Below are 25,710 nucleotides of genomic sequence, written 5' to 3'. Positions count from 1 at the left end.
ACAAGTGAATAAGAGATGACAGCAGCCCTCCTGCTCAGTGTATGCACAGATAACAAAAACCAGATAGCCCCAATACGCTTCTGTTGTAAGAACAATCCTGTTCAAGGTCATAATCCTGGTATTTTGTTTGAAAATCACCTTTCTCCTCCCACACAGATTCCATTAATAGGTAGAACACAACAATATAAAGATAAATAAAGAGATACTATCCAAGAATAAGAAACAACGCAGTGTTTGTGATCTGTGTCAGTAAAATAGACATGGAATGTGGAAAGTTGCATCCATTTTTTCTGTTCATGAAGTAATACAGTATCCACTAACTGGTACAAAGTGATTGACTATGGAATTACAGTTAATCAAGGTCTCAATAATTTGCATTTCTGTAAAATGTTATCGCCTCAAAATGTCATATAAACAATTGATCAAATAATTCACTTAGTTTTTCAGCCTTGCTGCTATTCTCATTTTTAACTGAATTCTTTGAAGTAGCTAATTTTTTTAAACAAATTGTTTCTCTTATTATTCAATACCCAGTTACAAGAGTAGTGCTGTGTCCTAATTTCCTCACGTTCTTTACATATAAGAATTACAAAATTGGAAGTTTTACCTTGTACTGTCATTTTCATCGTGGATAATCTTGCTGATTTGATACACACCTATGACCGAAGCTTGCAACTACTTCAGCAACTGAAAATCCAGTTGTGGACTGTTCATGCTTAGACTTATGTGGATTTTGCTGCTGTAACTCCAGTCAAAGTATACTGGCATATAACTGTGTATTGCAGTTATCACTGCAACTGTGTAGATGTTTTACCTCTTTTTGAAGGTCCCTTTATGCTGCTGGTACAGTGTAATGGGAAACAGTTTCCAAGTATAGGCATGGGGACAAAGTTTTGGCAGTTTCAAGGAATTCTTAAATACTTTGTATATCATTGTAGTACAGAGTTTTAGGCATCAGGCTACAGCTGCTTATCATCTTTTCACTGCATCAGTTTCATTTATTATTTAACTTGATGGATTTACTTTTAGAAAGACTTCATAATGGGAGTGAGTGAGAGCCTTGAAATTGGAAAGTTAAGTCTTAAATGTATATAAGATGCTAAAATTTACTGGAAATATAGTATTTCAGAGGTTCATATCAGTATTAGTTTAAAACTGTTTCTGGTTTATCTGTAGTAAAATACGTTTCTAGAAAATACAAAAGCATATAGAAATAGTACTTTAAATTAACATATGAGATGGACATGGACACTGATGGTATTAAATATGTGTATTATTTGCTCAATTTGCATCCTTTTGGGATAAATCATGTCTGAATTTCTAAGGTACTAGGTTAATAATTAAATTTACGTATTGCAGCAACAGTAGACCCATATTAATTATTGGAGAAGATGACTAGTGAATTGGTGAATGTCCTCTTTTTTTTAAATCCAACTATCTATTGGTTAGGACACCATAGATATTGTAAACCTAAGTTCAGGTCTGGTTTTCTAAGGACTAGCTTTCTAAGAAGGCTTAAAGAGAAGATTTCCAAGGTCATGGGATACACCATGTTTAAATTACAGACATTAGTGTTTCGCTTCAGAACAGAAGTTCCTTTCTCATAGACAATTTCCACATAGCTTTCCACTTGGATACACACTGTCCCAAGGTCCCAAAGCACATAGATTAAATTCTTCTGAGGTGAAATGAAGCTGGGCACCATCTAAAACAACCCTGAGCCACTTCTGGACTGTAATCACCAGTTCTTCACAGATCCACTCCCATAGCTCTACACTGATTGCTAATGTACTGCCATATCCTAACTTGATAAAATTATAGTAATGTATGCTAAATCCTAGTTGTTATGCTGAAATACCATTTAATATTAAGAAGGTATGAAATCCTTTATTAGATATTGTTAGACAACTTCAGTTTTTTTAGTAAGAATTAACTTTTTCATGTTAAAGTTGAAATGGGAAAAATTAGGGCCTATTACTTAATCTCATTTTATGCTAATGTTTTCTTGTCTTTTTCTTGTCATTTACAGAAAATTTGTGATAATAGCAGAATGGCATCTAATTTGGTTGGGAAACCTAGTTTCTTGTTCTTATGACCTAGTAAATCTAACTAAAATTCGTATATGAAAGAAAACACTATTAAGAGGAAATAGCTGTTTGAAAGCATTTCTCTGTATTTTCTGTGATGAGGATTAAGATGTGTACACAACTGCCTTATGTCACTTTTGTGTCACTGTTTTAGGTCTGTATGCACTGGTCTGATCCTCGAAGATGGTATAAATCACTCTTAGGCAGTATTAGGTAATTTAAATGCAAAAACCATTAGAATGGTTGCCTTATGAGAAGTGCATCCCGTATTACAGCTCTTGTGATACATCAGTTAAAGCTGACTCTGTTTATGTATTTTGTTTGTGAAGGCATGACACTAAAAAAAGTAGGTGGTAAAATACCAGTCAATGCTCCCTGTAATTGACTTCTCTTTGGATTATATAAAAAGGTGTTTCATGTCAGGCAGTGTTTTGTAGACCTCACTACGCATTTATATATGTACTCCAAAGAGTATAAACATGGGGGAAAAAAAATTTATTGTTTAGGATGATATGAAACAAGTAGTTATAATGAAATATGTTAAGTGGCCCGTGACATATAACGCCACTGGTTACATGTTTTTAAAATTTATTTGAAATTATAAATGCTATACCTATCTAGTTCCATTACAAACCCCTCCCTGACTGTTACGGAGATAGTAAGAAGTTTTAAGAAAGAGAAACAAAATTATTTTTAGTAACTAGACTGCTTAAAACTGCTTACTTTTTTTTTTTTTTTCATTAAAATGATTGTAATTTAGGAAGTTTTTTAAAGAAACACTTTTTTTTCTATATTTACTTGTGCAGATTGAAGTGTTAAAGGTGAAATACTTACCGCTTTTTGGCTACAGAGTAGGTTCCGGAGGGAGCCATGTACACTGGATGTTTACTACTAGATGAGAGAAGAATAAAGGAAACTGGGATGTTAAAATATCCATTGGTGATATAAAAATGCATCTACACAATACAATTATACCGGGTTTTAAATGCAGTTTCTCTAATTATTATTTCCATTGAACAGACCTCTTCATGCACAATAGGGAGCAATGCAGAATAACAGATATTAAGTAGGTGATGCTGTATTCATCATGTTTATTCCCCTCACTACCCGCAGTTGTGCTGTTCTCAGGACAGCAGGACAATTTTATTTTTTGACAGAAAAGTAGAGGCAACAGTGTCATCCCTCAAGAGCATAGTGAAAGCCTGTTTGCAGTCTGGCTAAATGTACATCAAGAGCTAGCATATTCAGTGGTATTTTGACCTTAAGGGGGTGGTTGGTATTTTGTGTAACTAGTTTCATAACTGAGATTGTATCCTTTTGCTAAAGGCAATCTACAGTGCCAGAATACCTTCTGTAAAAGAACTAACTTGTCTACCACATGGTGAGAAAATGGGTGCTTTGGAAAAGCCTCTCAGTTTTGAAGCATTTCATTCCGTTCAACTGGAATGTTTATACATACTGCTAATGCTACAGAGATTTTCAAAGTTCCAGCCAACGAGAGACTGAATTTTGTCACTATTTACAGCTTCAGATAATCACTGTTGGGACTAAAAATTATAACCAGAACTGCATGTGTCTTTCTGCTACATTAGTGACTGAGTCACCTACAGTGTTTCCACACTACATGCGTCAAGTTAATTTAGTGAGGTGATAAAATGTATTCTGTTTTCTTTAGTGGACTCTCAAAAACTACTGACTTTGGAGCATTCTTTCTAAACACTTTTGGCAGTGGTATAAGAGCTGTGCAATGTTATATTTAATATATTATAATTTTATATTGTAATTTTGGAAGATCAGCTACTCAATTCTTCTTTAATTGTTGTTAATGGTAATTCAGAGAGGGTGGTCTAGCTGAGGATTATCTATTAAGGTTATAAATGCTAATTCCTTTGGAATGTTCCTTTTTCTGGTAGAAGCTAAAGGTCAAAAACTTTTGCTTTTATCACTCAATTATATCTATTAATACTTTGTATCCCTGATTTGAGCATAGTGAAATCTTACAATTTATTGATTTGTGTTAATCTTTGGTCTTATTTCCTCCTTGTACTACCACTTTCTGCTACTTGCCCAGTCTACCAGGCTATTTGGCCATGTTACACTCAAAATCTTGTTTTGGACAAAAAGTAACTGTCCCTATATTAAGGAAAGAATTGATTGTTAACATATTTGACATCTCAAGAGTCTAGTCTAAGAACCCTAATTGTTATGAAGAAGAAAACAAAGAAAAGTCTGAACACTTTTATATTGAATAAGTCTCAATAACATGGTTAAAATTTCTATATATGCATTTCCCGTTTTCTTCTCCTTTTTCTTCTGTTATGGACACAATTTTTATATGGAATATTGTACCATTCAGAACAAGGGTAAACTGCTACACACTCTTGGCTTTTGTACATTATTCCCCACTCAACTGATTAGATGATTGGCTTTAGGCTTTCCTTTGCAGTTTAAAGGTACTTACCCAGTTTCTGTGGTGAAGAGTTAGGACCCATTTTCAGCGCTTTATCCAGATACATCCACATTTTTATTTTGAGGGGGGGACCACAATTGGGGAAGAACTTCTATCCATTTATAGCTTTTTAATAACTAAAGGAACTTGGTGCCTCTAACTCTGCACAGAAGGATCCTTCTGGGATCGTTTCTACTTGTTCTCATGCTAACCTTCGCCAGCTTCACAGGTGTTGATTTACTAAATGCAATAGAAATCCATTTTCCTACAAAAAACTTTACAAAGTTACAAACGATTCCTTGCGCTTTCTCTACTGGCAAACTGTTAGCATTAGTATGCACACAAAATGTGACCTTCCTCTTGCAACCCCCCCATTCTGTTGCCGGGTACTAAGTGGGCAGTAGGCCCACCTCTTCATCTTGTTATGCTGAGCTACATCAAGTGATCTTCCAGGAAAAACTTGCTGAAACTTCATCCCAGCATCTCAGCTGTACACCAGTCTCCTCTAGTGAAACACTACTGGTAAACTACTACGATAGCTGCTTAACTCCTTTGGTCAGGTTTAGTTATCAGGAGCTCTCGGTCATCTTTAGCTTTTTCTTTTCATTAGAAGAGATACCTCAGCTGACAGTGCAATTGATTACCATCTGCTAAGGCCACTGGTTAGTGAGCACACTTTTCTTTTAATAGGAGTTTTCTTCCTCAAAATGTTTTCCTAGAATTAGAAGGGTCATTCATGGTTCTTGCTTTAGTGCAAGAACAAATACATTTTGTTGAGGTAAACACCCCACAGAAACAATATTCTTAGTGCTTGGCAACAACTACAGTCATACAATACCTCCTTCACCATTATTATAAATCTTGTAAGCACGATATAAAATTTGTGGAGTCGTATTTTAATCTAAAACCTTTATATTTATGGTTTTGTTTCTCACCAAGTTGAGCAAACTGATTTAGAGATATGGAGAAAATGGCAAGATTATTCCTTTTTTGTAAAGTTTCACACTTCATTTCATTGCATTTTATGATCTTCTGGCTAATGAAGAGCTAAAACTGAAACTGTATTGCTGTGATCACACCCAAATAAAATTATGTGGTGTGTGGTGCAAAAACTGCAACTGTCAACACAAAGTAATGAAAATCTACAATAACAAAATATTGGCCACTCAAACCAGTAAACCATTAATTCATTTGCAGTAGAGTAATGTGATGGCTCAATATGAAAAGACTATATTTAGATATTGTTTAGATATCATATTAACATAAATTAGTTATATTTGGGTATATTTAAATACATTTATGCTTCTCAAGCATTCCACTAAACTCTGAACAATTTCTCCAATATCTTCTGTTACTTGCATGAATGTGTGTCACAGAAAAGACAGTTTTCTAAAATACAGAATAATCTGTTAGAATGACAAATTGGAATGCAGTCAGTAAATTAAAAGTGTATTTAATAAGATAGTTAAAGAAAGGAAATTGTTCAGATCTAGATATATAGTGAGAGTAAGTCTTCACCTTTCCAAGAAAAGAAATGTGTTATTGAAAATACCCTTGCATTTATTTGTCAAAAGACAGACTTTTCCAGGGTTGACCACACTGGAAATTCAAGTTCCTTCATGCATGTGTAATTGATTATTGCTTTTTTCTAAATGATGCTATTGAGTCTTATGGGCTATTTAACCCAAAGTGTACACACAAGTTTACATTCACTACAAGGATAACATTTTTTCACTAGCATTTCCAAAGATCTGATGCACACAGATGATCAAATTGGATCAGGATGTAGAACATCTCAAACTGTGTCCCATTTAATTTTGTCTGTTTACACAGAGGCAGAATTTGATCAAGTCTCTAGCAAACAACTAAATAATTCAGTCCAGTGGCAGCCTTATTTCACATGACTTGTACATCTGTCTTGATTGTGAATATAACTGCTTTCCCAAGGATGGAGCTTTTCTTTGATGAAATGTGTCTGGAAAAACAATTTTTAATACATTCAGTAAATAAGACTTTGTTTGTCACTCAACACACATGTTTTTCCATCTGTATAGAACCTCTTTGTTTTAGACTAAATAATTCAGTCCAGTAGAACCAGGACTTTTTCACTTTGGAAGTACAGCTGCTTGAAGCAGGAGAAGAGTGTCTTGTCCTCTCCTCCTGGTGTTGGGGAGGATCTCTCTCTGATGAATGGCCCTGGAAGAGAAAAAGCAAACAAAAGGAATAGATGGATTCTTTTGGAGTCTTAAAGCCCCAGTTTTGGAAAATACTATAGCATTTCTTTACACAGACATACATTGTAGAATTGTTTAGGTTCCATTGCATCATGCTGTGTTGCATTGTAAAATGAAGTGGTTGCAATGTGATTGAAGCAGCTGACATGTTTCAAATCACTTGACAAAAGGAAAAAAATTAGTCAGATGTATATATATGGGTAGCAGGATTGATCAGAACAAACTATGAACATAGTTATCTTTGATTGCTATCCCTTTTTAAAGTGTGACTGCTTTGTAATAGCAGTTTGGTTTGGGTTCATGATGATACAGAACTTGTCTCAATTTTTATTTTCCGGAAACCATACAACAGACATTAGTTGAACACCATGATGATATCAAAACATGTATAGATTATTTTTAATTGTATAAATTTGAAGCCCTTTTTGCTGTTTCAATTCATTTAATTGTTTGTAACTGTTTCTAATAAACTAGGATATATAAAGCTAGCATCAATACAGGTTTTTCATCCACATTTTGATAGGGGTTATGTCTTCTCTACAGTTATTCTTCTGTCCCTCTGGGCCAAATGCAAGTGTTCCTAACACATTACAGTCTTGGATCTCTTCCAACCTTAATCTAAGCAACATAAATATGATGGCATTTACTTTGATGGATAGTGTCCTCAGGGATATAGACAAGAATAAATTGTCAATGAGAGTATTTTTCAGTCTGCTACGAATCTCTGAAATTCCCATGCAAAATCATCAGCTGATCTGTTGGTGTGACTTAGCAGAGATATCTAGAATTAGGTAAAGTAGAACAACTCACTGTAAAACAGTAAAACTTGCTGGAGCATGATGAGAATCTCTTCTTTCACACTGAGTGTTTCTATCTTTAAGGCTAATTCTGTCTCCTCTCTGATTGAACATGTACCTGAGGCCACCGGGAGAGCTTTAATGATCAAAGCGTAAAAAAAAGAGTAAGGTGACCAGTCAATGAGTTGACAGCTGAAGCATGTACTTTGCAAGTCAGGATTACAGACAGTCTGTTTTTCTATTCTCACCTTCTAAATAATTGCTAAAGCTTTGCACAAGGGCATAAATGCATGTATAAGGGGAAAAGTAGCAATATACTGGTAGGAGTTTTGAGAAATGTTTTCAAGTAAGTTCTCTATAAAATAATGAAGACAGCTAAATAAAAACAAGGATAATGAAGGTGATTTTTTGTTTGTTTGCTTGCTTTTTTTAAATTCAATAATGCTGAAGCTAAGTAAGCACCTCAAATGTTGTCTGCTTTGGTGATATACCACTGAAATACATTTTTATTACTCTTCCCAAAATCATGGCAGCAAGTGATGTTGTCATTGGAATTCCAGGATCTTCTCAGATTAACAGGGAACTTAAACTCTTTTGAATGTTATCTCAGACACAATTTTTTATCCTCCTTAGCATCTGTAACTTCAGCCTTAGAAGGAGCCCCTTTTTTTTGGATTCCTCTTTTGTACCTATAGTTAACTGATATGAATGTCAAGATGAATTTCTTTGTCTTGTCCATTGCAACAGCAGTTTGTGTAACACAGATGCAATTTTAATGGGGCCGTAATATACTTTTGAGATACACATTTATGGCATATCACATGTATTGCATATATTTATAGAATGGTGTGAACATTGATTTGTATCATTCACCCATTAAAATCCACCCAAGCTTTCAGGTTTGTCATCTACCCAATAACTTTGTTCACTTTGCTTCAGTCAGGTCACAATCCTGAAAGTGAAATTTATTCCTTTTCCCAGATTCTGGGATTTGGGCCCAGAAATAAGAAATGTCTTACACTTGTCTAAGAAAATGTCTTATATTTGACTCAAGGAGGCATTATACATTTATGTGCTGTATAAAGTTTCATTTTTTAATGACCTAGTAGTATACTGCTATTAGGCCAATTTTTTGGATCGCATGTTAGACAAATATTCTCTTGTAGTTTAGTACCAGTTTGCAGTTATATATGTAGCTATATATGAAAAGACTAAGAACTTTATATATATATTTATCAATATATCTATTTTTTATACTCATGTAGGTATTAACATATTTAATTCTCCTACCCCCCTGACCCCACTTTTTTTCTCATTTTCTCTCTAATATTCCATGCAGATATTCCCTTTTCATGCTATTTATTATACAAGCTATAAAATCATATAAATAATTCTTTTTTTCCTCATTCTTATGCACTTCATCAGCACGGAGTTTTCAGCAGAATCTTGGAAAACCCAAAACAAATGAAATTTGTAAAAGGAATATCAGCAAGTAACAACTGAACAAAGTTAGTGGAACAAAACTCAGGTGCCATTTTGCTACTTAACATGACTCCTTGTAACATGTTTGTCAGTACTATCAGTTTCAGTCTTATCAGTGACTCGAACTGTGATGGATGTACATTTCCATATTATGATTTTGTCATGCTTCAGGGTGACACCTTGGAATAATTATTGCAATGAACATTGCTGAGAGAACAGATTTTGCAAAGCAGCAAGTAGAGAGCACTTCTCAGTCTATAATATACCTCTTTCTGAAACTACCCTTTGTAGTGCTTCACTGGAGGCAAACTAAATGATAGCCAGAAACTTCATATTTATGTATGAAATATTTTAAATATATAGAAGGCTTAAGTGTTAAAAATATGTATTTTTTAAAAAAGAAAGAAAACGTGTCTTATACAGTATTTGTCAAGGTCAGAAAAGAAATAATGTGATAGTTTCTGTGCTATGAATCTGTGTCTGATTTTGGAAAAATAGATGTCCTCTGCCTATTTGTTTTATAATTAACCAATATTTAAGCAAGTGCTGTGCAGATACCATAACACTTATTTTTTACAAGTTGCAAAACATGAACCATCAGCTCTAAAACCTTGGATAAAAACAGTGAATTTAAGGCAACTGAATTCCCAAACTAAATTAATGTGCTGCTCTGCTTAATAACTGTCTTATGTCAAGAGTGACCAATTCTTGTAAATTCTTTGTTGCTTAACTTCCTATTTAATACAGTGTTAAGTCTTGCTTTCCTACTTCACAATAGTGTTTAAAGATAAACATATTTTGAAAGTGTGACTTTTTCAGGAAGATGTCTTGCAAGTGCCTGAGATTAGTCTTTTCTTACTTGTGTGGGTAAATGGGACGACAATATAATCAAAGGAGATAAGAAAAGCATGTTTGTTACAGAAAGAACATAAAAATAGAAGCTACTTGTTCTGCTCTTTCATCTTTAATGAAGGACGTAGAATTTCAATGAAACGCGAACCTGGGAGTTTCCTTGCTCTGAAAAGTCACGAAGTCTGGGGATGACTCCTAGTTTTGGTTCAAAGATTATTTTTTCCAATGACTTTGTGCTGGCTTTTAGGGATCTGGTCTGAGCCTCATGAGCACTAACTGGGAATGCTTGGGAGAGGGCATGCTGATTTTCTAGCATAAAGAATTTGATAATCCGAACATAAAGAAGTCTTAGAGACATTTTCAGATGAAGAGACAAGAAACAGTTTCAGACACAAAAGTTGAAGTAAAACAAACATTCCCCTCACCAAAACAGACAAAAGAGGACTCTTACTTTTACATTACTCCAATTTGACCAGCAAAAACCGTGTTTTCTCCTGGTATGTGTAATTAGCTGTTATGTCGGGAAGTTCTTAAGTCTTTCCCCTACAGACTGCACTTGGCAGGAGGTGGTTGAGGACCATTGTGGTTTTAGGCTGGCTGCCGATGTGAAACTGAAGAGACTGGGAGAGTAGGATGTTTTTAAATACAAAGTTATTTCTGAAGGTATAATGATAGTGCTTTTTCCTCTTGAAAAGAATTTTCTTATGGTTCCCTTAGAACCAGTTGACAGAAGAAGCATTAAATATCATGATCTTAATTACAGATCTTATTTCACTCTGAGGAAAGAAAGTCTCCTGGGGGGTTCCCTGGTAGGTAGCAGGAATAACATGACTTTGCCCACTAAAAAAAAATGAAAAAAAAAAGCTAAAGCCTAAAGGTCCTTCTATATTAAGATATGTTCCATGTCAAGGCATTTTTACGTCTGCAAATATGTGTCGTGAGGAACTAAAGCTCAAGCTTTACATTTATATGGTAATGAATATGAATCTGTCTTCCAAATGCCTACTTTTTCATGTCTACTTCTGACAAATGTTGCTCCCCATGGTTAAAAATCCTGGATTGAAACAGTATCAGAAACTTTGAACATAATTATGAACTGACACTATTTGGAAAACCTGTTTGCCTTGTATCGAAGTTGGCTGAAGGAGGGAAGTACAGGGACTGGTAATTGCTGTCACATTGAGGGGCGTTAGGATGAAGACAGAACTGGACTGGTTCTGTCTATACTATGAAATGCTGGCATATGGAAATACTCTAGATAGGAAATGAGAAACTTGATTTCAGCAAATAAGTGGACATACTCCTCTGTGAAAAGCTGTGTGTGATAAAGTGTTATCAGCATCTAGTAGAACCTAAAGAAAATTACTTCATTTCACAATGAGTAGTCATGTGAGTATTCAAAATCTAAAATGGCAGTGCTCTCCAAGAGCTGTTCGTACTGCCTCCCCTAAGCTCTATTTCTACATTCGTTCAAGTCAAGAGATGAAATCTGACTGACTTTAATGGAAGCAGAATTAGGCTCCTACTGAATTTTTGGAACAATGTTAGCATTGCTGTCACCAAGATTATGAGTTCTACCCTCATACTTTCCCCTGACATCTGCCCGTTTCAAGGTATAAATGAACTCATATGAGGAAATTTTTACCTCTGCCTGTACTGGCAGCTAGGGGAGATGTTGTAAAATACTGGAAGCTTGACAAATCCTGCAGCTTTCAAAAGTTAGACTGCAAATGTTTTCAGTTTAGCTTCATTAAAATAGGTATAATAGTAAATAGAAGTCCAGAATTTAGATTTTTTTTCATCCAAGACTGTGCGAGACAGAACATGTACTTCCTCTGAAGACTTATAAACATTTTCAAGTACAGGTTTATCTCTATTTATGTAGTGAAACTAAGGGCAAAAAGAGATTAAATGATCTGTTTGATGCTCTTGTAAAACTGTCTTTCTTTTAAAACAATAGGTTAAATGTCTGCGAAAATTTATTTTTCACTTTATAATCCTTCTTCAATTGATATGTTACCATTACTTCATAATTTCTACTCTTCTGAACCTTTAGTTTTTCCTATCTGCTTCTAGCATTTTGTATGCAGACACAATAATTCTGTGTCCTACATTATCTGAGTAATACGTAGCAGATATATCTGTTCTGTTTTTCCCATTGTACACATCGATATAATGTAAAGGAGAAAAAAATAAAAAAGGTCATCTGAGATGTTGAAAACAAACTGAGTTTGTCCAGTCTGAAATACAAATACAAAACTCACTGAATGATCAGAAGGTGCCATGGTGCTGTCCAGCTACCATGCTGTCCCAGCACTGGGCAATCTTCTGCCTGCTCCGAACGGGGAGGACGGAAACCGATTGCGGCGCAGGAGAGCGGGCGAAGCACCTGCTTGGGTTCACCTTGGCCACCGATGGCGAGGGTGTGCTAAGGAGGTAGGAAAGAAGTGGAGGGACTTCCTTGTGAGGGAAGAGGGTTTATTGGAGAGAAAAATCCAAGGAGAAAGCCAAAGAAACGTGGCTTTCAGGGGGTCTTGTACCCCCACGGTCTGGGCGTGGAAAACACACAGTAACCAATGGAACATCAGCTGGGGGTGTTACTGAGGCGGGGAGAAGGAATTACAGCAAATGGGAGAAAGGGTAGGTGGGGAGGAGTAACAAGGTCCAATTAGCTATGGAGGAACATAGAACTCTCTGGAAAGACAACCAAATATGAGAAATAAAGGGAGGGGAGGTCTGCAGCCAATGGTAAGGCATGGATTTATATATTTTTCACAGCCTTTTGAATGCTCAAGGCTTTTGGACTGGGGAAGCATCAAACCAATGGACCTTTTGGTCCACTTGATTCAGCTGGTCATGGCTCACCGCAACAAGGAGGGGCTTCATTTTGAAAAATAATGAAATATTTAATTCCCACTATGGCTCATTAAATTATTTCAACGACTTGTTCCCGACCTTCCAAAGGTATTCTGTCTTGAATGCAACCAAGAAGAATATTTTTTCTAAACCGGATTGAGCTTTTATTTTCTGTCATCAGTAGTAAGAGCTGCATGTCCTTAACATGCAAGGTAATGTTACCAGAAGGAAACAAGAGGTGTTTCTCAGAAATTGCTTCAGGACCTAACAGTGCAAAGGTACTGAATGTTTCCTGTAAAGTGACAGACTCTTTCAGCTTCTGGCTTTTCAGTGTGCAGGAATTGAGAGCCTTAATTGTCTGACAGGATGTACTGAACAGTTCTCAGGTCATGGGATTAAGTTCTTCCAAAATCTTCACTACTACAGACTGTACTTTGTCTGAAATATTAGTAGACATAATGTAGCATTTTCTTACCAAGATGATTTTTAATTTCCATGGTACCAGGCAGTTTGGACAGAATTCAAGATGTGGGGTGTTTTTTTTGTTTGTTTTGTTTTAGCAAAAGGACTAATGAGAGGAGCAAGAATAAACTGAAGCATCTCTGTTCTGTTTGTTATACAGAGCTGTGGTATATGGCTGTTTCTGTCAAGAAGATTTATTTTTGAACAAATGAGATAGATATGAAGTAGAAAGGAGCTAGAGGTAAAGGTGTGAAGTATCTTGCCTGGGATCTTTCAATTGTAGGATCTCTGAACCATAATGAGTGTTTGTCCACTTCTTGTAGCTTTATGCTATGGGTGTGGGGATTTTTTATGATTCAAATTGTCTTAAAGTGTTGTGTCTTTAAACATGGTGAAATTTAATGGTATTCTTCTCCACATGTTTGTTTATTCAGTTCTCTTCCCTCTCCACATTTCATACTGGATCTGAATTTGGAAGATGGTAATGCATAAAGCAGATTGCTTGCTGCCAGTCCTGTTGCTTAATTTTCAAAAGGAATTTCAGCTACTGCCATGATAAGGGTAGGACAGAGACTGAACTAATATAATCCTCATCCTGGAATGGGCTGACATTATTTTTGCACTGCCTCTTGCCATTAATATATTTTTTAAAAACTCCTGAATTAATAAGATTATTACTATTCTCTCTCAGCTTTTCAAGTTCCCACTTTCATTTAGTGCAAAACAACTGAGGTCTGTTGCCATTTAGGTATATTTCAATTTTATTCTTTTTATCAAGCTTCCTCAGTCCAATCAAGGCAAGCCACAACAGATCCAGGAGTATGTACTAGGAACCCAGACATGAAATTCTCATTGGTCCTATGGTTAAAGAGTCACCTTTTAGACTCAGGTTGAACTCTTTCCCTCTATCTTAAAGAACTGGACATTGTATCATTTCTTACATCCTTCAGAACTGCTCTAACGGTTCAGTTATTAATGATTTTGGAATACTTGAGATTCTGTTTGTAAAACAGGACTTTTTACATTCATTCTTTTTGCAATCTTTTATATTCCTCTGCAAAACTGTACGTTTCAAACTTCCATTCTGTGTTCCTTCTCTACATCAACTATAAATACACTGTAGTTTGGACATCAGAATACAATATTCATTCTGACATAATGTCCTGGTTTTGGCCAAGAACAGGGTTAATTTTTCACTGTATCTGTGAGTTCGTGGAGGCAGGAGCTGTGTGGGCATGGCCAGGACCCTAATGTTGTTCAATACCACCTTAGGTTGTTGCCAGGGCCAAAGGAAAGGGACTTCTCCATTCTTTCAATGACTAATGACTCAAAATATTTGCTCATTTGTGGAGGCTCCAGGGTACTCTGCTGAGGCCAGGTTTGCATCCCTCAAGGGAGGAGGTGAGTTTTTGGGTGTGTAATGGCTGGTCTTCATATGACAAAGGTAATGAACTGTCTCCTCCTGAAGGCTACAAACTGGCTTCCAGGCCAATAAGAGGCAAATGCTGCAAGGTTAGATGGTGCCTCTTGTCAGGATAATTGCCCTCCCTTACCCAACTTGCTTAGTTGTAAAACTCTGTTCCACTCCACCTGGGGAAGGTCTGATTGGGCATTACTTGCTCAAGCAGCTGCAAAGGTATCATAAACCCTGAAAGACATCCAAATAGCCCTCAGGCTCATTTCTAAGGCCAGAGGCCTGAAAGCTCCTGTGCCCCGGGGAGGTACCTGGGTGTTTCCACTGAGACTGAGCATATTTAAACCCATCTGACTTTGTGTTTTGTGGGCTTCTTTCCCCACCCCTAAGGATCAAGTTGGATCAAGACCCTCACTTTGACCAATGGACATTCCAGCTGAAACAATAAAGCCTTGTCACAGATCTATGGGTGGTGATTATGTATCTTTATGCTCTTGTCCTTTCTTTCTCTCTTTTCCCTATACATTTTCTAAAGCACTATTTTTATGCTTTCATATGCTATATAATAATAAAAATATTGCTATATAATAACAAAATGGCTACATATCTCCTTTCCAATACAATCACATTTTTTCTAAAATAAACCCTACATGTATACATTTGCAAACTCTGATCATCCAGTGTCATTTCGCTCCAATCTACCCCAAGGAATCTATTAACAAGAACCTGGGTTACCCTCACCTTCCTTTGTAGCACAAGGATGAATTCTTCCTGATACTAGAGCAAAGCTAGGAGTCTGAGCAGTTACTAAAAGTTGTTGGACCTTCAGTGGGCACAAAAGGTTTGGATGTAATGGCAGCAGCAAGTACAGAGGATAACAATGGAATGGAATAAAAATCAATCAGTTTTAAAGTTCTGACAGAAAAGTGGGGAGAAAATAACTTCAAATCACAAAGACTGTTTCACATTAAGACAAGTAGGTGCCAACTTAGGCTGCTGACAAACATGACAAGCAGCTGCCTCAGTCTCTAGCAGTATTTGTAACATGCCATATTTGAAGTCAGCCATGTCACTACAAGCTCATGATTGCAAAGTTATGTCACGTCACAGGTTGTGCTGTAAGCACATACCTTCTTCTGCTGTAAGCAATAGCCAAAGATATTTTTTAAATGTCTCTGGATTAATTATTGGCAGATGTTGCTTAACATGAATACAAAAATGGTTTTCCAATGAAAATACTTTATATAGTATTGTCACCATGTGAGTCTCATTTTCGTGGAAAATCTCTGCTTATGGACTATGAAATGTAAGACAACGTGTATTTTTTTTTTTTTTTAATCCTAAATTCAAGGGTTTGGGTTTTACATTTTCAAATTTTGAACATTAAACCAGATTTTAATCTTCTCAGATGGTTTTAAACCTTTCATAAGGTAATGAGCTACAGTGATGGGGAGAGAGAGTGCCTCTAAAATTTTCTAGTGCCTTTCTGTTGAATTTAATAGAGTAGCTGAATCTGACTGAAAGTAACACTTGAAAATTTCTAATGCTCTGAAAATTGGTTTCAACCAATGTTTACAGTGTTATTATTTTACAGTTATTTTTAATTTCAGTGCCTAGTCTCATGCTAAATAAGTATTTTGCAAAGGTCTAAGGCTTGTTGAGAATCTGTATTAATGATCCAGAAAACTCCTCAGTAAACTCTCTCAAAATGCTCAGGTAAAATAAATCTGAATCACAATTTTTAAACTACTAAATTAAGGAAGTGCACTGCCATATGAAATTATTTATGCAGTGGAAGATAATTCTTGTTCTATGTGAAGTGTTTATCACCACATTTTTTCCAAATACTGATGAGCTATGTTTATTATAGACTTCTATGTGCTTTGCATTGCTGTTGACAAATTTGCCGTTTACCGCTATTAGAATATATTTTCATACATTTCCAAATTAATAGTGAGATATCTCACTTATCTTTTGGCCTCCTGTTTCCCTAATTTTTATTGTATAATCACTGCTAAAAAATTCCAGTCTTCATTTACTATATGTTACTTTTTATTATTTTTAATGTTGATTAGGGTTTTTTTCTAGTCCCTAAGCCAATGCAAACATTAAAGTTTCTTAATTACAAATTTTTGAAATATATAATGTAATAATTTTAGTTGGAATTTGCATCTTCTGTTCATAAAATTAGCTGATTTAACTTACAATTTCCTGCTAGACTTGTAAAAATGTTTTTAGTCTCCTATTCCACTTGCACATAGCAAATATATTCAAAACCAGAGCACTTGGTACAAAGTAATTTTAGTTCTGTGATTGTAACTAATAGATTTGGAATTTCTCTTAATTAGGCAGAACTGTTCCTAAGTTAGGGGACTAACACATAAGCCATAGATCAATGAAATAAATTGCAGCAGGAGGGTGAAACACAGGTTTCACAGAGAATAAAGGTTGCTGTGATATCACTTTTTTTACTTATGTGGTTATCTGTAAGGTTGGTATCAAGATTCTCTGAACTTTTGTTATGCATTTGAATAGTGATTCATAATATTTTCAAGGATCATTTGCTTGTCAGATATGGATAACTGTTGCGGGTTAACACTGGCAGGCAGCTGAGCTCCACAGAGCTGCTCTCTCACTCTCCCCCCACCCCCTGCTTTATTGGGATGAGGGAGAGAATTTGAAGGGTGTAAACTTGTGGGTTGGGATAAAGACAGTTGAACAGGTAAAACAAAAGCTGCATGCACAAGCAAAGCATGACAAGGAACTTGTTCATCCCTTCCCATGGACAGGCAGGTGTTCAGCCATCCCCAGGAAGGCAGAGCTCCATCACACCTAATGCTGACTTGGAAGGGCAAATGCCTTCATTCTGAACTCTTTCCTTCTTCTTCCCCCAGTTTTATATGCTGAGCATGATGCCATATGATATGGAATGTCCCTTTAGTCAGTTGGGGTCAGCTGTCCAGCTGTGTCTCCTCCCAACTCCCTGTGCACCCCCAGCCTCCTTGCTGAGGGGGTTGAATGAAGAGCAGAAAAGGCCTTGACTCTGTGCAACTCCTGCTCAGCAACAGCAAAAATATCCCTGTGTTATCAACACAGTTTTCAGCACAAATGAAAAGCACAGCCCCACACCAGCTACTCTGAAGAACATCGAATCAAACCAAAACAAGCAGTTAGTAACAGCCAACACTATTTTGTTAGAGTGCTGCTTCACTTTGCTTTCTCTTTTTAAAATAAGTTACATTTTATTCTTCAAGTTATGCAAATAATTTCACAAGGGTTCTGCAATACCAATTCTATTGAATTTGTGCATGTAAACAAACAGTTCTGATTAATCTTATTCATTACTCGAGCCCCTAGCTCAATATTTTCATGGGTTTTGTTTTTGGATTTTGTTCTACACAGGCACCTTGGTCTTTATCTTTGTTAATAATTTAACACGCTTGTATCTATACTAGAAAACTTCATCTGAGACAAAAGGTGACTATTATTGTACATACCGTTATTTACAGAAGCAAGAGGTGTAGGGAGCAGCACTGTTTTTCAGCCATATAACCAAAAAAGCCTCTGGGAAATATTTGCACTTTTTTCTTTTATTTATTTTTTGCATGCCACAGTTTGCAATCCTTATCATATATAAGATTGACTCTACTGTCACTTAGGTAGCAGGAAAAAGCCCAACTTGTTTGGTTATAAATAAGGTTGGATGGAACTCTGAGAAACCTGGTCTAGCAGAAGGTGTCCTTGACCATGACAGGGAGGTTGGAACTAGATGATCTTTAAGGTTCCATCCAACCCAAACCATTTTATGCATTAAAAAGGGAAATCTTGGTATGTTCCAGTTTTATGTGATTGAATTCCTTTCTGCAAAGGGTGTTCAGCAAGATATCAAACCATTTTATAGGTTTTCATTATATATTTAAAATGGCAAAGGCACACAAACAACCAACGAAAGAAATTGCACTTGTCCCATGTGGAGGCATTCAGGGCTGAAGACACCTGAGGCAGAACTGAGCTTGCTTATTCCAGTATATCTAAAAATGCCCATCATTCTGTCATGCCTAATCATATCAGCTAGGATGACCCCTCAAATGAACAGTACTGCCATAATTTAATGTAGATGCAGGCAGTACTACCATGTGATATACACCATGCAAAACAGTTTTCCAGAGTATCAGGTTTGGGAAAAATCTGCCAGGCTCTCATGTCTCCAGCTGCTTCTGTGATACCACCCAATAACCATCAGGTAGCAATGGCAGTCTTACTGAACAGTGAAAAAGAGGTGAGGAGAGGGGCAGAGAGGGTCATTCCTTAATTTCTTCCATCCTTCTGAGGTGCATGCTGTTGTAGAATTCTGGGGTAGTTTCTCTGACTAATAGCTGAATCACTTTACCCAGGGAAAAGGAGTTTTCCAGAGACAGACACCTTCACAGCCATAATATATATACTTTTAATATATCCAAAGTTTATACTTTTAAGCAGTGACCCCATACTCTTGATATAGATTCAAGCAAAAATGAGAAAATTTAGTTATTACCTTAAGGTCAGAAATTCTGTATCGGCTCACTATTTTTAGTGATAAAATTATTAGCAAGGAGAACATATAAAACAATTTCCAGTCTCTTGATGGTACATTATTTTGAAGTCAAGGGAACCTTAGGGTATAAATTAACTGCTTGCAGAGTTCTAACTACTGAATAAATATTCTAAGAGAAAAAATTACTTTTGTGTTGATACGTTGGCATTAGCAATTACATCTTACATAAACAACATGTGGTTGAAAGTGATTTATACTCTCTTGTTTAGGAGTAATAACTGTTGGTATTGGAAATTATGCACCTTTTAGATACAAGAACATATCTTTTTGGTTCAGAATTCTAGAAAAAGTGAAGAAAAAGTACAGGATGATTTATTTTGCTTTCAAAACTAACAGATATACAATAGCTTCTCTTCAGGCATCTGAAGATATATACTTTTTATCTGGCAGCACTCTACCTTTACTTCTTATCATAAATGATCTTATACCACCAACCAGATGATCTGCTTTCATATGAAGTTATTTCAAGTCAGTGATCTTCCTTGTCATCTAAAGTCTTGAATGTCTACTTCTATCAGTCATCAACTTTAAAAGCTTTTCTTTCCTTGTCAATTATCTTGAATTCATATTTGCCTTGGTTTGTCTATGATGGACAGGAACTACATTTAAGGACTCGAATGCTATCTAAAATACAAGCTAGTGCTACTGAAATGTTTTTCTTTTCATGGTATTTCTGCTTCTTTTGCTGTAATTTAAATATTATAAATTTATTTCTATGTTCAAAATCCATTTTCTGTTTAAATATTTCTCTACACTTCCTCCTGGAAAGCTTCTTTTCCTTAGTTAGAAACACTTCTACAAAGTGAAGTCAGTAGCAACAAAAACCATTTAACATTTCTGCATGTTTAATTTTCAAATTTTGGAAGTAAATCTTTTTTTTTTTTTGCTATTTAAAAAAATACCAGAATTGAAGTTGGTCAGGATTTTTTTTTTGTTCCATTTTTATTTTTTCATAAACATGAAAAGCTTAACAAAAATGTCAGGCTCTCAGTAGACTTTCATCAGCATTCTGTGGTGGTTCTGAATGAAATCTAATGCATTCTCCAGCCTCAGTCCTGAGATCCCTAGCCTTTGACAGCCTATATAATAAAAATGCAGCACATAGGAGCACTGTTTGAGATCAACATCCTTATGTCTCAGAAAACTAGAGAAACTTCAAAGAATGCAAGTGAACAACTTACACAAAAGGATTTACGAAAAATCATTCTGAATTATTCACCTCTGTTTTCATATGGTCCATCATATATTTCTTAAATGTGGTAACCACTGCATAGTTCAGATAATGACTGCTCTCTGATTGTTATAGGTAGAATTTTTCTGGCAACATTTTTCATGTGAAAGTTACCTACCTTTACCATAGTCTTAGATTTTCATGATTTAAAATTCAAGATGTAAGTAGTTAGCAAGGGAATTTCAAGCAGAAGGTTGTAAAAGATTTTCTATCGTCAAAAATTTTGAAGCCTAAAAATCCTATTCTACACCAGCGTGAGGTGAAGGTATTTTGGGAGAAACAAACTAGGTTACTCAAAATGCTCACTTGTAACAGAGCATCTAATTTCCTTCTGTTTCTGACTGAGATTCCGACATTCTGAAGTTGCCAAGTGAGTCTATCCACTAGACTACTGAGGTGGTGCAAAGTCACTTTCCCTTCTGTTCCATTAAAAAATTAATATGAACCAGATTATCAAGGACATTTTTTTCCTGGATGAAAATCTTATTGAAAATATTTCTACATAAAATTTTAGTTACATGAACTAAATAATTGCTGTAAAATATTTTGGCTGAGGTTTCTCAATCAGTTCCTACTCTGATATTGTTATAGCTACAAAGTATTATTTATTAATTCTCTTTCTTCCCCCCATCTGCTTGACTTTGTGTTTTCCAGAATTATTTCTATTTTCAAACAGTAGGATGAAAACTGTTGTTGAAGCATCTAATTGCACAATCTGATATTTCCACAGTTAATAGAAGAGCTAAGGAAAAACAAAAAAATCAAGAGACCAGCAAGACTTTACAAGATTAGAGAAATATAGCCAATTATTTCATCCCATTGGAAGAAAATTTAGCTCACTTCTTCTTAGAGGGGAAATTGTAATTCACAATCTAAAATGATGATAAAGATGCTATTTTGTTCATTTCAGATTTGTGTATATGTATGTATATGTATCTGGTTTTGGAAGATGAAAAACAAATAAATGTGTAGAATATCTTCTATCTGTATTTATATATTATGCTGCAATGTGAAAGTATTGTACTTCAGGTCATATATATGTCATACAAATTTGCTTATACAAAAAAAATGCTTTGACTTGGGTGGTGGTTATTAATTAACCTTTACCAGCACACATTTGGTACATTTTAGATATAACACATTTATTTCCAGTATAATCAATCATGTCCTACCATTTGAGGCATCACCTTTAAAAGGTTTAAGATGGTCATTGGGTGAAGATTCAGCATTTCCAATACTCAGACAGATCCGTGAAGTTTGACTAGAAGGCTCACAGATGCAAATCACACACTTTAAAAATAAGGCAATAGTTTTCTGTCTGAACAGATATTTCCTTGCCACTTGGTCTTTATTGTCAAGAAGAAAGGAATTTGGTAATATTTTCTATAGCTTTTGGGAAGCAGATTATCTCCAGTATCTGGTTGCTCTGAGGTATTGTGGAGGCTGACTAGCAAAGGTATGGCTGACTTCAAGCTTCCCCTTCAATATTTTAAGCAGAATATTTGCTATATTCTTTCAAGGCATTTAAAAAAAGATTAGCAGTATTATTTCTAAGCCTTAGGTCCTTACTAGTAAATCCATTGCCCAAGAAATTCTTTTATGTATTCAAGAATGTATCCATGCTCTCCAGTAAAGCTTACAGCTGTTTAAAGTTAGATGTCTCACAAGAATAGCCTTTATCCTTAAAATACTGGTCTCTTTATTTCGTCTTTCATTCTTATCCTTCAGGAATAGATTTCCTTTTCTAATCAAATCATGGTAAATTATGGTAAATCAAATCATGGTAGACTAGGAGCTGGTGCATAAAGCTAAAGCTCAAAACTGTATATCATCTTAGCAACAAAAGAATTATTTGCAAACAAATGAAAGTATTTTTAAAATGTTACATCTTCTGAAATGCTATATATTGACTAGAATTTTTTTGCAGCATTTCAGAATTCTGATGAGATGATTGCCTAATCCAGCACACCAAACTGTGTTCCAGTGCATCAGGACAAATGATAGGTATGTTACAATCACACCTAATATGTAGTTAAATTGAAAAGTGCTTGTGATAAAGAAAAAAGTGTCCTTTACCAAATATATTGCCATCAATGGATTTTAAAAGTAGGTTTGTTAGTCAACCATGCTATATTTCTAACCTGCATCCCGCAGGAATATAATGGACTAAATCCAAATTGCAGCCTCTATAGTAGTGACAAGTGTAATATAAATATCTGGAAGATTGTGATGTGATATTTTTTCCTGAACCCTCATAACCAGTAAGAACTTTTTTTTTCTTTTTTTGTCAGTTTAAAAACTAATAAAAATGATTTTGCTACCTGAATAACCTGGATACAAAAATTATTGATATGAAAGAAATAAGGACCCCTACAATGCTATTTATGTCATAGGTCTTCTGAGTGCCTTTTGAAGTGGTTTGCTTTGATTTAAAATGTCTGTATTGGGTTATAAAACACCTCTGTACAAATAGAGCTGAATGCATTGGGTAGTATATTATAAAAGTTTTTCCTGCATTGTGGTTTGTGAGACAACATTTGCATTCATTATAGAAGCAAAGATTGAGCAGAATAAATTTAAAGCCTGTTAAGTCAGCCATATGCAATATGAATCTGCTGATGATAATAAGAAAAAATAGCTTTGCTTTTGTTTATTTTACTGCATTTATATATCTAAAATTCCTTGATTTATAGAGTATTAATAAGATCATATGTTCAGTCTTCCTTGGCCATTTTACTTGTTGTATTGACAGAAGGCAGCTGATGCCACCTGACATGAATTAGGATTTTATAGTTATAGAATGAATTACGAGGCCACAAAGGAGAATCTGGAGAGTTATCATGACATTTCTCTTGTCAAAAGTCTAATAGTGCAAAATCCTTTGGGCTGGTCTGTAACACTGAGTGTTCTGGGGTTAGACACATTTTATCTGGAGAAATGACAATTATTTGTGCAAAGAAATCACACCTCCTAGGACTGGAGTCTCTAGGGAAAGATAGACAAGGCAAAGCTTCTCTAAAAGTTCAGGAAGTAAATTCCTGGCAAATATGGGAAGAAGGATGGAGGGTAAACATAGTGAAGAGCAGAAATATTCTTGAGAATGGTTTCAAATCAACTGACCTATTCTTTTGCATACCAATGTTTACATGAGAAGGGTTGTTAGACATCCAACATGACTGAATGGATTTTTGGATACTTTAGCAGTCATCTAAAGGCACTTGAACCTGGATGATGATTTGCATCTGCACAATGTCTGGTGAGTGTAGGTTTGCAATCACATAGCAGTGCTAATTATTAATAAACCACTAGATGTTCCTTAATTTTGCAACCTTTTTGCTATGGTAAATTTCCAAAATAACTAATTTTTGGATAAATAGCCTTTTATAGAAACTTTTTTTTCTTTCAGAATCCTAATTCTACAATTGGATCGTTTCCTTACTCTTTAATCTCTTGGTTTATAAACATACCCCCACAGAAGAATGAAATCTGCTTTGAAATTTTGTTTCTTCAACAGTGATAAAAACAGCTTCTTTATGTTTTTTATTGACCAAAATGTCTATTTTTAAAATTTTACATTTTTATCCTTTTCATGCTTTAACAAGAACCATGAGCATACATGATTGTTGCCCATTTGCTTACATGGCAATAGAACAATCTCTGCAGTTGTTTGCTAATTCATTTGAGAAAAGATGTTATGATAATAACCCTTTTTTTAATGTTGTATACTCTTGACAATACAGTTTTCCCCTGTTTATCTTCTTCCTTTTATTTTTTTTTTTTTTTTGGTTAGCATTTGGTCTAGTTGTCAGCAGCCTTATTTAAATTATTTAACTTCTTTTTCACTTGCTTGTGAGAATTCTTGAATTCATTTTGATTCATTTTCTGTGGTGCTTTTTATATTGGGTTTTTTTCATTAATCACTTTGCATGCAATCATATATGATGTAGACTTTGGCAACTCAATTCACAAGGCACTGTCACATGAATAATGTATTTCTAGACTTCTGCACATGCCTATTAACCTGATTGACCTCAAACCCCTTTCCAATTTCTAAGAAGTTTCCTTCTATAGCAATACTCTATACTTTGCACCTGATCCAGTCTTTTTATCCAGTAGCCCATTTTAACCCTTATTCTTTACCTCAGCCACTAATCTCTAGTTTGGAACCTTCACAAATACTTTTGAAAATCTGAGTATATTACATACACTGAATTCCCCTTATCTCTTTCAGCAGCAGTATCTTCAAAGAACTCCAACAGGCTAGATAAGCATAACAGTTCCCTGCCAGAGTCCTTGCCAGTTATCCTTAATCAAACTATGCTTCTCCAGGTGTTCTCCCTACTGCAAAAGCCTGTGTGAAATAGTTTAAATAATTTTCTTCATGAAATACTATCTACAGTTTGCTGTTAAGCCATTTCTGATTACTTCAAATTTAAATCTACATTTTTTTCTTGGCTTTAGCTAATTCTGTTTTCCTTCTAACTGGCATATATGCTATAACAATATTTTTGCTCACATTTTAAGTATTATTATGAATAGATGATTACTCTTTGATTTGTGTGTGGTCTAACCAGATCTGTTACTGTGAGCTGTGTTTGTCACTTAGAGAGACACTTGCAAGGTAGTTCTGCTGTCTGTTAAGTGGATTAGTTGCTGCTTTAACACACTGCAAAGTGAATCTATTATAACAACGTTGAAATTTTAGTCAAAATTTGTATTAATTTTTGCTCAGTTTTGGACCGCTCCTAAATTCACAGCAAATTATGTCAGGACTGTTCTTCTTTGAAAAACATTAGTAATATATGTGAGGGATAACTGTTCTTATCATTCATGAACAAATGTTTATTCAAATCAAGACACCAGTTACCGTGTTCTTTAGCTTTTGCCTCTTATTCCTGTGTGTACTGTCCTGACAACTCTAATAACCAAGTGTAAAAATTACCCATATATTTCCTTATTTTGAAATCACTTTTCTGTGGACTGTTATGTAAATGTATATGACTCCACTGGTAGATATATAAGTATGTGATAAGAAATATGACAATAAATATAACTAGGGGAGGGGGAGAATAAAACTCTCCTCTCCTCTCCTCTCCTCTCCTCTCTCCTCTCCCTCTCCTCTCCTCTCCTCTCCTCTCCTCTCCTCTCCTCTCCTCTCCTTCTTCTCCTCTCCTCCTCTCCTCTCCTCTCCTCTCCTCTCCTCTCCTCTCCTCTCCTCTCTTCCTCTCCTCTCCTCTCCTCTCCTCTTCTCT

The sequence above is a fragment of the Corvus cornix genome, chromosome 3 (genome assembly GCF_000738735.6).
Source record: "Corvus cornix cornix isolate S_Up_H32 chromosome 3, ASM73873v5, whole genome shotgun sequence".
Taxonomy (NCBI): domain Eukaryota; kingdom Metazoa; phylum Chordata; class Aves; order Passeriformes; family Corvidae; genus Corvus; species Corvus cornix.
Note: the sequence above shows the minus strand (reverse complement) of the source record.